The sequence below is a fragment of the Moschus berezovskii genome, chromosome 5, assembly GCF_049115385.1.
Source record: "Moschus berezovskii isolate FMDL1 chromosome 5, NW_MosBer_1.0, whole genome shotgun sequence".
Classification (NCBI taxonomy): Eukaryota; Metazoa; Chordata; class Mammalia; order Artiodactyla; family Moschidae; genus Moschus; species Moschus berezovskii.
The window spans coordinates 68,503,984-68,518,706 of record NC_142464.1 but is presented as its reverse complement, the minus strand read 5'-3'; the positions used below and the strand labels follow the sequence as shown (position 1 = coordinate 68,518,706).

The window sequence follows — 14,723 nt, the reverse complement described above, 5'->3', positions numbered from 1 at the left end:
GAGGGCTGTGTCTACTTCCTCTTTATAAAAGTACACTTTCACAGTACTGTGTTTTTCCAATTAAAAAAAAGTTGTCCACTTGAGTAATTATAAGGAGTCATGACTGACACTATTATTTTCATTAACATCAGATCAAAGTGATTTTCATATATGTATCCTTTCATAGTTTCACTTGGAACTAACTCTGGGGCTGATAATTTCAGCGTTGGTGTTTTTAAAAACACATGTGTTAATAAGTTGCTCCATTGCCCTTTTGTTTTGTTTCCTTTTCTATAAAACAATGCCAGAGAAGTGAGGTGCTTCTCAATGCACTGCAGTGTCAGGGACACATATGGATTTCAGATTGGAAGCCTGAAACAAATATGGTAGGAGAACAGAAGAGGCACACACATGCATGCTCTTACTACACAGAGGTAGCATCTGTTACTGTGACTTTCCTTCTTCCTAACTGTTTTCATAGTTGTTCACCAAAGTGCTAAAGAGATTTAGCTTTGAGGTCTTTGTTTCACAAGGATTCTTCCTAAGCTGAATTTTATAACTATGATTTATGGCTCCATATGGTAAGTCAAAATATTTTACCAGTAGTTTGGAATTTTATCAAGAGCATTGAGCACCCAGGTTAGTGAGTTTCTGTGTGTATGCCCTTGGCAGGGAGACATGTTGAAAGCAGATGGCTTGTATATATGATGTATTTTGTAAGGTATTAATACTATCAGGTTGTCATGAAATGAATGGCAACCATGAAAATCAACAACAACCAAAAAAAAAAAAATCAAGAGAAAGTCTTAAACTTTGTGTATAAGTTTTAATTTTCAAATGTGGAATTATAGTTGATGCAATGCTGTGATAACAGAAATTCCAAACCATTTTGCAAATGACACACGGTTGTCAAATAGTCACACATACACACACATATATATGTATGTGTATATATATGTGGGGGGGGTGTACATATATAAGCAGAAATGCTGAAGCAGTGTGGCAAGAAAGCCATGTGGAAAAAGGCAGATACCTGCATAAGAAGCCTTTCTGAGAAGATGACTCCAGAGAAGAGTTATGAAAGAAAACACAGATCTGTTCAGACATAGAAAGTAGAAAGAGAGTCGGGGATTTTGTATGTGGGTGTGTGTCTGTCGAGGTTGAGAGGAACAAAGGGAAATTATGCAGTGGCTTGTAGTCAGAAGTTAAGATTTGCAGTTCATGATCAAAAAGCTTGTAATGTTATGGATGATCAGGATCACATCAAATTCCTTTTCATCGGAGTAATATGATCCCAGCCACACTTAAGGTAGATAGTTCTTACTGCTTTCTGGATGGGTAGCAGGAAAAGTGGCTATCAAATGGGAAGGAAAGAGGTTGTATGTGGTTCAGTTCAGTTGCTCAGTCGTGTCTGACTCTTTGCGACCCCATGAATCACAGCACGCCAGGCCTCCATGTCTATCACCAACTCCCAGAGTTCACTCAAACTCACGTCCATCGAGTCGGTGATGCCATCCAGCCATCTCATTCTCTGTCATCCCCTTCTCCTCCTGCCCCCAATCCCTCCCAGCGTCAGACTTTTTTGCAGTGAGTCAACTCGTCGCATGTATGTGGTTAGTGTTAGCTAAATTGATAAGAGAAAGGAAAATAATTGGCGTTAAGAACTTAAAATGATGAGGTGGAAGGAGAGAAAGGGGCTAAAACAAGAAATTATTTTATCAAATCATTTAAATTTTTCTGATAACCAAATGTAATGTTAAAATATAGAGTACAAAGAGGAAAAACTTAAATCATATTTAATATTCTTACTATCCAAAGACAACCACTATCAATATTTTATTATACTTTTCTAGTTTTTACATCTATAGTATCAGTTGAGATCATGCTATACATACAGATTTCTGTACTATTTTCTTAATCTCACATATCATAAACTTTTATTCATAACATTAACATTCTATGTAAATGTAATTTTTAGTGGCTGAAGAACTAATATAATTTTTAGTGTACCATCATTTATTTAACCATTCCCTCAAGGTGAAGTGTTTGGATAGTTTCTAAATGTATTATAAATATCGCTGAGATAAGCATCTTTGTATGTAAACTTCATTTTAATTATTTCTTTAGATTGATCTTAATGATTTAATTGCCAAGTGAAGAGAATAAATATTTTCAATGCTTTTCATGTATATTACAATTTTTTTAAAGGAATGGTTTTGATCAATTTATATTTGTCTTACTAAAGAGTGACATTTTAGCACTATTCATTAAAAATATTTGCTAATTTTATTGGTTAAAAGTGATATTCTAAGCATGAATCTTGCCTGAATTTACATTTATTTGCTTACCAATGAGGCTGAACATCTTGTCAAGTTTGAGTCATTTGTAATTCTTGAAGTGAGAGATTAAAATACATATGCCATGCATATATGATAAGTATATTAGCTGGTATATTTCATATCATTAGCTAACAGGACATCTAAAGAAATTGTAGACTATTCTGTCAAGTGGAAGAATAGAAAGTAAAGGCCAAGTGATGTGACTGAAGAGTGGACATAGAGGATGAGGGAGGAAGATCCTAGACTGGAGTCAGTGTTGGGGGACAGAAGGGGAGTCAGTAATAAAGGTCTTCCAAAGCGGATCCTAGTCATGAGGGGAATTAAGTAGGATGGGTCATGAAGTCCAAAATGGAAAGAGTATGGAATAGACAAAGAGCAGCAAACTCCAAGGGCCCAGTGGAGATGAAGGCCCGACAGTGACTGAGGGAGGCACCCACTTACTACAGTCCTCCACCTTCACCTCCAGGAGGCCTTGGGAGCTTCCCAGCTTTTCCAGGGAGGCTCTTGTTTATACATGTCTGTGTTTCGCTCAAATCTGGAAGTTTTCAATAATATGGGTCTTTTGTAAATCCCCTCTCCCATCCACTCAGTGTGTCTCTTTTAACAAAGAAGGTCGATGAGACTGTATTTTGTGTTTTTATTGTTTCTTGGCCCTGAAGTCAGCTTTCCATAGCGTGCACATTTTTTTGAATTAAAGAACCGTAAAAGTACCAAAGAAAACTAGAAATGGAGAGGACTGCAGAGTTTATGCACAATACATATAGCAGTGAAGTTAAGGACTGAGTTGATTTGCTTAAACCTAGATTTTAAAAATAATATTCCGAGATGCTGCCTGATGGTTAACATCACTGGTATACATTTGCACTTTTACTGCTTATGACTGAATGCCATGCCATGCAAAATGTTTTACCCTATATTACTGACACGGTGTTATGGAACCACCCTGACCCCAGCTGCTCAGGCTGCAGTGTGAGGGATCCTGGACACTGCCATCCTACAGGTCATCCATTAGTCAGCTCTGCCCATTCTGCCCTTGCAACGTAATTCAAAGTCAGCTTCTCTTCTCATGACCCCAGGGTTACCAGGCCTGAACAGCCTCCAGCCCATCTCTCTGCTTCTTCATCTGCATGCCTGGGATCTTGTTTTCACCCCAGAGTGATCTTAAGAAAATCAGATCTCATCACTTCTCTGCTAAAAATCCTCCATTAAGCCCAGTAGCACCAAAATCCTTGCCTGTCAGCCCCACATTTGACCCCTGCCTCCTCTGCTCACTCTATTTCAGCTTCACCATCTCTCTCTTCAGATACCCCACTGCAATCTTTCCTTGAGAGAAAAAGGACTTCCCTGACCACCCTACTCAAAATAGCTCCCCCTTTTCCCTCCTAACTCTTCTTTATTCTTCCTCATAGTATTTGTCATTATGCTCCCTCCCCAAAACGTATGTATTTTCTTTTTGATTATGTTTCTCCAGCATAACAGGAAGGACCATGTCTGTCTTAGTCACCACTTTATCTTCAAGGTCTAGAACAAAGACAGTCAATGACAGTAACCATTTGTTGAATGACTGAATGACTCATCTAATCAATTTAAATTGAGTATCTCGAGAAGTTACATGTGATCATAGAAACTTAGGTTCATTATGTCTGAACTATTTGCTTCAGTACTATTTTATGTTGTTCTTTTTCTTGAACATACACTGCTTGCTAATTTTAGCATTATCTAAATTGACCAGACTTGCAATTGATCTATTAAAGGTGTCCTCATGTTTCTAATTAATGACTTAACTGATGTTTATAGATGCACAGCAGTTAAAGTTTTAATCTGCTAGATTCTTTTTTACATGATTTCTATTGTTTCCATATTAATTTTTTTCTTTAGAATATCTGCTTCTATGTTCTCAAAAAGAGCTTCTTTTAGAAAATGGCAAAAGTATATTAATCAGATAATTAAGCTTAAACAAGAACTAAACCCAAGAGTTTTAAAGAAAAAAAATGTTCACAGTCTTTTAAAGACAACATGACTTATTTAAGTACCTTGCCAGCCATTCAAGCCCCAGTAAGATTCAATTTCTTGGTTGATTAAGGTATTATACTTATGAAATACATTATGTTTAAGATTAATGCCAATATTATTTATTTCTAATTCTTGGAATAAATTAGGTATAATATAAAAAATTCTTCAGCGAAGAGGTTTTGGTTTTTTTAAATCACAAAGTAAACAGAGAAGTGTATTTTTATTTTATTTTTAAATTTTTATTTTTAGCTGTCCTGGGTCTTTGTTGCTGTGCACGGACTTCTCATCACGGTGGCTTCTCTTGTTGCAGAGTACGGGCTCCAGGGTACTCAGGCTTTAGTAGTTTCGGCTCATGGGCTCAGTAGATTCGGCTCTCCGGCTGCAGAGCACAGGGTCAATTGTATTGCATGGGTTTAGTTCTGAGGTATGTGGGATCCTTCCAGATCAGGGATCAAACCTGTGTCTCCTACTTTGGCAGGTGGATTTTTTTACCACTGAGCCACCAGGGAAGCCCCAAGAAGTGCATGTTTTCAAGTTGTGAGGTTTGTGATTGTCGTGTAAGTAACCTAAAATGACTATAGAAGAAGGCAGCCTGCTGGCACCCCCGGATGGCAGCTTTCCCCATGGACTCTGGTCAACTTGATAAGGCTCCTACCTGACTCTGCAGTGCTTAGTGTCTGCATAGCACGTGGTGCTGCGGTTCGCCCTGTATTTTATGTGTTTTAGATGTTTGATATTTAATTGTCTCTAAAAAGATTACTAGTTATTAGCTCCCAGTTCATAGAGCCCACATCAGGGTCCAGGTCTTTGACTGCTTTTTCCCTCTGTGCTTGAATATATCCCAGAGCATTATTGAAAATAAACACATCTGGACAGAAAAGCACAGTGCTTGGTAAATCCAGAATGGTAGGGGATTTCTGTGGTAATTTAGAGGAAATTAAAGCACCATTTAACTATTAAAGAGTAAAACCTACATATTACTTTGCAAAATCACACACTTCCTGAGCTCTTGTTAACCTGATTGCTCATTGTGGGGAGGGGGTTCTCCTTTTTACAGTATGACTTTTGTGTTAAAAGTGGAACACAGGGCTTGGATTTTACACATTATTTATGACTTTGTAATAGATATGTCCTCTCCACCTGCATTCAGTAATTCTTCTCAACTTCCTCTCTTAAAAAATAAAAAGTGTGTTAAAACTACCACAGGATATGTAAGGTAAAGACTGGTAATTACGAGGTACTACAGTTTGCTGTGGTAGAGGAGCAGAAAGTGATCACTATCAAACCTAGCAGGTTTCTAAGAATTAGTGAAGATTACTGTAGGTAAAGGGGTGTTAACAGTGCATGCAGCTGAAGCCAAGGTGTGTGTATGTTGGGTGTATGTGGAAACCAAAAGATGTTTGGAGGTGTTGATCCTTTTATAATGTTGTCATTCTTTTGGTGGGTTCCGTGTTTATCCTTCTTTAGGAGGACTCTCATGCCTGCATGCCTTCAACTCTTTGAACTCACCTTACCAATGTTGATTAGTTACTGGTCATGACCAACTATTGTTGCAGACACCACCCATACAGGTAATATGGCTTCAGTGCCGATAATTGACACTTTTTCATGTGAAGGCTAGTACCTTGGTGTGTGTGTGTGTACCATTTCTTCCTCTTCTGCTTTAGTCATGCATTAATATAGTAACCGATTTCAGCAAAAGTTTTGAAATTCTAAATACTTAGTGTAAAGTTTACTTCTCTACTATTAAATACAGAGCAACACACATTCACTTGATCTTCACACTGGCTATATCTTTAAGTCTTTAGGCAAGATAAAATAAAAAATAATGTTCTCCTAATAGGATGTAAAAGGGACTTTAATAAATGTTGTTGGTCAGTCACAGAATCATGTCCAACTCTTTGTGACCGCATAGACTGCAGCCCGCCAGGCTCCTCTGTCCTTGGGGATCTTCAAGCACGAATACTGAAGTGGGTTGCCATGTCATTCTCCAGGGGATCTTCCCAACCCAGAGATCAAACCCTGAGTCTCCTGCATTGGCAGGCAGATAGATCCTTTACTGCTGAGAAACCAGGGAAGCTCTGGTAGATACTGCCTATATTTAAAATAGCCCACATGACAATTTCCTGGCTCATTACCAGGTCCACATCCATGCTACAACATCTCTTTTCCATGACCTGTCTGAATCTTATTTCTTATTCCTTTTTCCAGATCTTAGCACTCATCTGGTCTCGAGCTTCTCTTTTGCACCTTAGGGTTTTTTTTGCCACAGTCTCAGATCTCATATTTGCTTGTTGTCAGTCCACTCTAAAAACAAAGTTGCCTTGTTAAGACAAAGGATGCTTCTCCATGGATGACTTAAGCAGGCCAGAGCTGTCAGAAGTTAGGCAGTGAATGTAGCATGTGTCTACCATGATGCCCTCAACATACAGCTTTTATACATCTGCCTCCACCAAGGCTTATGTAATAGGAATCGGTGTCCCTACCAGTAGAAGGGCTAACTTTTACTTTTCTTGTGTACTTGTCTATATCGTGTGCATTTATGATAACTGGTGTGCCTTGTTTTTGCCAAGACCATAGATATTGGTATGCCATGTGTATCTTTTAAAATTAACTCTGTTCAAAGCAGAAGCAGGGAGACGTTGCTCATTTTTATTTAGGGTAGGCTGTAATTGTAATTATGCCTTTAGATATTCAGTGAAAAGCTGCCCTGTCCTTACTCTAGAAATTCATCATCTTGAGATGGTTCGTTTCCTATGTTTTTGTATTCTTGGTAATGTTTGTGTAAGAATTCACACACACACACACTTTCTCTTTTTCTCTCATGTATGTTCACACACTTGACCAACAGGCATTCATAAACCTTTAAGCCAAAAATATTCTTCCTAATGCTTCAAGCATGTCACACATCCAGAATTTATTAAATTCTTATATAATATTCTTACATAATATACTCAATTACACTTATATAAAAAGGCAGATTTTCTGGGTTCCTTTTGTAGTCAAAAGAAATTCAATGTAAATTTAGTAGTTTTTTTGGAAACACTTCCTTAGTATCACTGCAAGATTGCTTCCATTTTTCTTTAATCAGAACTTAGCAATTTAGTTTTATATAATATTTAACGTGATTATAATCTTCGACTTGTTCTGGATTTTGACCCTTTACTAAGTAACCTGTTGATAATTTTCTTGTCACTATTGATAGCTTTAGATTATTTCATTTGGGAGTAATAAAACTGTCTCTCTTTAAAAATATAAGTAGATAAATAGATTTAAAACTTGTCACTGTGGCCTTTTTACTTCCCATCCTGGCTACTTCAAATTGCTAAAGTTTATGGGATTTACAAAATAACAACTAAGGGAAAATTCAAGACCATAAGTTTGAAATGTTTGTTTCAGGAAGAGTTATAGATTTGTTCCTTTCTTTGTACTCTGTGGGGTGCTTTCTTTGTATGTTAAGTCCTGTCCAACTTTTGTGATCCCTGCCAGGCTCCTCTGTCCATGGGATTCCCCAGGCAAGAAGTGGGTTGCCATTTCCTTCTCCAGGGGATCTTCCCAACCCAGGAATCAAACCCTTGTCTCCTGCATTAGCAGGTAGATTCCTTACCCCTGAGCTGTAGAGCTCATGTTAATTCTGGCCCAGGTGGTCCCAGGTGTCACTGGTTAGCTTTCGGGAACCGTCCTGTAGTCCATCTTCTGGTCCCTTCTCCCCTGATCTTCCGGCTGCCTGAAGTGACAATCTCAACCCCCAGAGCAGTTCCATCTCTTCACTGCTTAAAGAGGGATATATTTACTCTGCTTAAGTGCTTCTGGTCCTCCCAACTCGTTGTTATGTACGAACTGTTTTTATTATCCATGATTCATGTTTTACTGCTCCTTTTTCTTTCTACCCCTTCTGTTTTCCCCTGCCTCTTACCAGTAAATCCATTGCCAGCTCCAAATGGATAAAGTAAAATAAATGAGGGTTTAGTTCTTGTCTAATTTTTGCCTCTCTCTTTTTTCTACCAGGCTTATCTAAACCCTATTACTGGTAGTGATTAGGAGAAAAGATAAGGGGTACTCACTCCCAGTTACCTACCCCAGATACAATGAGAAGGAAAAAAAAATATATATATATATATATATAAAATACTAAAAAACAGAACATTTCTAGGAAATCATGGTAACATTTTTTGAGTACTTTCTATTTTGGAAATTTTCTAAGCACTTCATGAAGTGCTTAAAACTCAACAACTCAGGTGAAGTAAGAATTGCTGTGTTTTTTTTTTGTAGCAAGCAGAACAATGTAATCAGCACCCACCTTATTTCTAGGAAGGTGAATTAAAAAAAAAACATTTGTTTCCTTTTAGTCAGTATTGGTGTTAGAATAAAATACTTCAGGTACATTTCCTTCTCTATGAAATGTCAGAACTTTTGTCTTCTTGGGTCTTCCCCAGATCCATTTGCTACCGTAAGTTTGCTATTAAATTGTCAGGCTGCTGTGGAGCATTTTGTATCTGGTGATTTAAACACCTCCCTTCTTTCTGTACCACCCACTCAAGTTCATTCCAGGTGCCCTTAGCAAATGACTCCCAAGGCATTTAAGTGGCCAAAGCTCGTTGACCAATGAGGAGAACTGTGTCATGTATAATAGAGTTACGCAGTTCCTGGATCAGGAGCAAAGTTTGCTTAAGCAAAGCTTTTGTTACCATTAGCCTGTCGCATCCAGATTTCAAGACTGGAAAGGTAGGGGACACCTTATTTGCTGTAATTGGAAGAGAGGAGGAGATGGTTTTGTTTAGTTAAAGTAATTTAGATCAGGTTGAATAAACAAGTGATCCATTTTGTTTGTTTTTAATTGAGGGCAAAAAATTTTTTAGAAGTTTGTGAGAATTTCAAATGCTGCACAGTTTGCCTTACCAGCAGCAAAACCAAACTTCTTAAGAACATTAAAAAAAAAAACAGTTTGTCTAGCATCTCTTCACTTTATCACACTTGAAAAAACTAGGTGGAAAAAAAAGTCATGTTTTCATAGATTGCTGCTATTTTCATTCTGGGATTAAAAGCAGGAATTTATCAGTAATATCCACATTTGTTTTCCAAAGTCATTTCAGATTCAGTCGTTAGAAGAATTTTGTGTGATTATTTAAATGAGATAAGGAAAAATATGAAATTAATAGAATTAGCTCCTGAGAGTTACTACATAAAGGTTACTAATAATGACTGAGAAAAGTTCAGGTGTAAAAAGACTCTCTTATATCAGTCATACTGCTTTTTTCAAGCCAACAGTAAAGTTTATAAAATGGAATTAGTTAAGTGTAGGTTTATATACTTTAAGCACTATATAAATTAGTTTCACTTTAATTAGAAGGAATAATTTAGTTTAGTTATATTTTATGTGCTGTTTAGATTTGTCCTAATGTTAAAGAAGCCAGAGTTAAAGAATCTTTTATTTGCTTTTTTCTACCTGGAAATGGAGTGATCTGGATAGCATTTGAAGCTAATCCTAAAAAGAAAAGCCCTGGTCATTATGAATAAAATATGATGAATCAATGTTATAACAAGAGGTATACATAAAAACATTTATTACTGATATTATACTTATTCCTTAGCCTACATCTGTTTAGTATCAGAAGGTAAGCTTAGGTTCAAAGAAAAGTAAAACTGGTTTCCCAAGATTGCTTTTTCATAGAGCTGACTTAATATGAGTTTGTATTTTATACAGAAATTAGATAATTGTTTAAAAATATAACATATGAGAGATCGTATCATTTGATTAAAATTTTTTAAAGTTCTAATGTATAGTCAAAACTCTATTTTTACCTAATTTAGAAAGAAAAATTTTAGCACATTCTCACTGGGTCTAAATGTCCAATAATTTCAGTTATCTCAGATTCTCTCCTTTTTAAAAATTATTTTTGTATGCTCCTTTAAAAAAGTTACATCCTGAAATTTTCTACTTTTATTAGCTTTTTTTCGTAATGCCACTTTATGAGAAGTTTACCCTCCAGATCTCCCTCTTGACTCTTCAGGGCAGGTGGAGACAGATGGAGTACCAGGCACACGGGGTTAACTATTCACAGCAGCCATCTTCTTGGGTACAAGTAAATACTATTTCTCAACTCCAAGCTGAGGTTCAAAGGTTTAGACTTAACTTCACAGATCAGAGGTCAGGCACGAATTGCTGCAATTTGTAGTTCAATTCTGCCGATATGACAGAATTTCACAGCTATGATGATTGCTTTTTCCACTTCTGCACACAGGCCAGGTCGGGCAGTTAACAGCATAATTTGTACAAGTCAGCCCTTGGCACCCAGGTTTAATGAGTAACTAGCTGGTGCCTTAGGTTTCACTGGTACAAGGTGCACATTATAAAAAGGGTCAAATGTCACACACAAGAAATGGAGGGAGTGGGTAGTAAGATTGCAGTAACCACTGTTTATGAATCATACATAAAGAATTGGTAATTTGCGTTCATTTTTAAAATAATTTCTGTGATGTTAATGTTACTGTGTTTATTTTCTTTGCTATGAAAAGACGAAAAGACATAGATAATTTTGTTAAATGTTAGCGAGAAAGAACGATCTGATTAGAGATTATTGACAGCCATAGACAGTGAAATTGCAGGCTCTGATTATGCCTTTCATAGGGTTTCTCAAAAACTTCCCCAAGCATGCCAGTTTTTCAAGAATCCAGGAAACAAGTTGGGCAACCAGGTATTTCTAAGCCCATAATATTTATGAGTATCTCACATTTTCTACTCTTCATCTAAAAAGTTGCACTCCTAGCTTTATTTCTAACCCAAGCCAAGAATATCTTTTACTGTTTGAAGGTGGATATTGAGATTCTTCAGAAAACCCTTAGATGGTGGGCCTTGACAATCCATGGGTTTGCCGTTCACAGTTTTGACTTCTCATAAATGACTCTGAAACTGCCATATAAATACACAGAGAGTGATTTGTCATTTCTGTTGTAAAACAAGTTTTCATTTTCTACTCCCAAACTGGGGTATAGAAGCAATTGGATTCTTCCATAGAGCACAATAATTAAGAGCACAGACTCTGGTCTCAGACCTCTTGGGTTTCAATCCCAGCCTCATCACTTCCAATTAAGGAACCTGAACAAATGAGCAGTCTCCCTCTGTTTAGTTCCCTCATGTCCAGGAGGAGTATAAACATAGAATTTGCTTCGTGGAGTTGTAGTAACAATTAAATAAGTGTACATGAAATGCTTAGCCCAATGCCTGGCACCTAATAAGCACTCTGTGAATATTTGTTGTAATTAGTACTATTGGGACTAGCCTCCTCTACCCTGCAAATCATCCCAATTTGTTTATTATTCTTTTTTCAGTATTTATTTATTTATTTGGCTGCACCAGGTCTTAGTTTCGGCATGTGGTACCTAGTTCCCGGACCAGAGATTGAACCCAGGCCCCCTACATTGCGAGCTCCGAGTCTTAATCACTGGACCACCAGGGAAGTCCATCCCAGCTTGTTGGGACTTGGTCTTTGCTCTGTTCATTTCAGGAGAGACATAAGATAAGGTATACTTGGCAAGGTGATCTGGGGATGTTTTAGGTGTATTCTTTTTTAATATCATGAGGAAGTGTGTTTTTTAATTCCTCAGTTTCAAATCTAGCATTCTTTTGTATGCTAGTTTTCCCCCAACTGCTTTGCTGTCATATGGCAAAAGCTTAAAAAAAAAAAGATAAATCCAAATCATCTGGTTTCCTTTGAGAGTTGTTTTCATTCTGCCCTTTGGTAAGAAACATTTGAGTTGAAAAAGAAAAAAATCCATAAATGATACCTTATCAGTGGGCTAAATTCTATTCCTGATGATATGTGTTATACTTACTAAAAGTCATGGTTTCCAGAAATGTCAGAAAGGAAAGTCTTAAAAGGTGATCTTTTTTTTTTTTTTGGCTATATTTTATTCCTATGGAACAGTAGCATTTGAACAAAAACATGATATTACCAATGACAATATATCAATTATGTGCTTAGTATTGAAAAGGTAGTAACAATCCCTCTCACTAATTAAACAATGAAGCACCTACTGTGTGCTAGGATTGTGTGTGGGACACTGGGATTATGGCTGTGATCAGATCTGGGTCCTGCCCTGGTCAAGTCTGTAATTGCCCGGAAAAGACTGCCATTATAACAACCACTAAAGGATTAAACCAAGTAAAATTGCCAGTATTCTACTGTTTTTGTCCCCTCAAGGGGCAATTTCATTGATTCAAGCCAGTGTTATGAGAGGGGCTCCAGAGATGGCCTCTGAGGAGTGAAGTGTAAGGATGAGAACAAGCTGGCTAGGCAGGGCATTGGTGAAGATTTAAAGCTCTGGGAGTAGCAAGTGTTGGGGAAAAGTGACACGAGATGAGGCTGAGGAAGGAGCCAAAGTCTTCCTTATGTCTCTTACTAAGGACATGACTTTATTCTAAGGGTAGCGAAAGAGAGGGTAGAGATTTAAGCAAGAGAGGTGACATGATCAAATTGTGTGGGTTTTAATTAATAATTAATTTTTTGCTGGTCTGGATCTTCGTTGCTGCGCACAGGCTTTTTTCCTAGTTGCAGAGAGCAGGGGCTCTTCTCCAGTTGCAGTGCGCGGGCTTCTCGTTGCAGTGGCTTCTCTTGCAGAGCATGGGCTCTAGGTGCAAGGGCTTCAGTTAGCTGCGGTGCTCGGGCTCAGTTGCCCCAAGCGTGTGGGGTCTTCCCAGACCAGGGATTAAACCCATGTCTCCCTCACTGGCAGTTGGATTCTTACCACTGGACCACCAGGGAAGTCCAAGTTGTGTGTTTTTAAAAGGTCACTTTGCCTGTCTTGAGAGCCAGATTGATTGCAGCAGGCAAGAGTGAATGGGATGAAGTCAACTGGGAGGCTGTGCAGCTGTCCAGGCAGGAGCCGATGGTTGGCAGTTTACAAGATGCTTTCAAAGTGTAGTGTCTCGTGTTATCCTTGTAATGACTCTTACCTGTGGCATTAATGTCAGCTTCAGTATGCTGGTGAGGATATTAAGGCCAGAAAGCTAAGTGGCGTGCCTGTACAGGGTCTCAGGCTGCTGCTGGCAGAGCTCGAACCAGTACTCTGTTACCAGACTCTTGCTCTGGTAGACTCCTGGTAGCTTTAGTGAAAGGTGAAAGTGAAAGTCACTCAATCATGTCTGACTGTTTGCAACCCCATGGACTGTACAATCCGTGGAATTCTCTAGGCCAGAATACTGGAGTGGGTAGCTGTTCCCTTCAGACTCTTATACTATTGTCTTGGGGTGTGGACAGTTGGTTTATGTTTAGAACTGGTTTGTTTTTAAGAAACAGAATTCTCATTCCTTGGTGGAGGACTTGGGTCAAGAAAGTTATTTTTAGCCTCAGTTTATGCTTGAGAGTTGAAAGAAGTAAGTAGAGTGTGACATAGAACTTGATATTATACTGGAGCCTTCTTTTGGAAAAAAGACAGTTATTAACTTCACATGTTTGTTTATACCTTGCCTCATTCCAAAAGGTTTGAACAGCTTTCAAAAATACATATGGTAGACAAAATAGAGGGGAGGAAATCAGGGCAGGCAAATGAAGATGATGCCATAGGTGTCGGTAAGCCCAACAGAAGATTGCCCTCGGATCCTACCATTTGTCGAGAAGGACTCATGAGGTTTACATGACCGACAAACAACCCAATGTTCTGATCAGAATAGCTTTTTCTTCTACTGGAATCTAAGAAAATTTCTCCATTTGGTATTCCTAAAGTCTCCATGATATAATGGACAATGCTCTGCATGCGTGCTAAGCCACTTTAGTTGTGTCCAACTCTTTGCGACCGTATAGCCTTCCAGGCTCCTCTGTCCATGGCATTCTCCAGGCAAGAACAGTGGAGTGGGTTGCCATGCTCTCCTCCAGGGGGTCTTCCCGACCCAGGGAATGAACCTGCATCTCTTAGTCTCCTGCATCGACAGGTGGGTTATTTACCACCAGTGCCACCCAGGAAACCTATAATGGACACTATCTGTAGCTTTTTCACAGAACAAGGAGTGAAGGGTTGGAGTGAATGCATTAACCCAGTTTCTATCCTGAAACTATTTTGTTTCTCTAGGAACTTCCCCACAAATCTTATGTGACCGTCAGTAAGACAGTTTACTCCATAGTAAAGTGGAGGATTTATACTAGAGATGGACTTCTTAAATGGGGTGCCCCAGGAGACCCAATATTGTGTCAGGATGAGTGTAGAGTGACAGGAAAAAAGTGGCATGAGGGTTTTGCTTGAAGATTTTCATGATAAAATAACGCAAAGAGTCGGACACGACTGAGCGACTGAACTGAACCGAATATTAAAATATTTATGAAATGACATATTTGGAGTCATTCTGGAAAATCAGGTTTTTCAGTAAATAAATAGTCCTAAGTATTTTTCCCCCCCTGG

The 14,723-nt window shown here is 38.3% G+C and overlaps 1 protein-coding gene across 6 annotated transcripts in view; it reads left to right on the top strand.

The window, feature by feature from the left end:
- RBM47 (RNA binding motif protein 47) overlaps nt 1-14,723 on the top strand; it is a 177,237-nt gene that overhangs the window by 123,599 nt on the left and 38,915 nt on the right. The window lies entirely within an intron of this gene.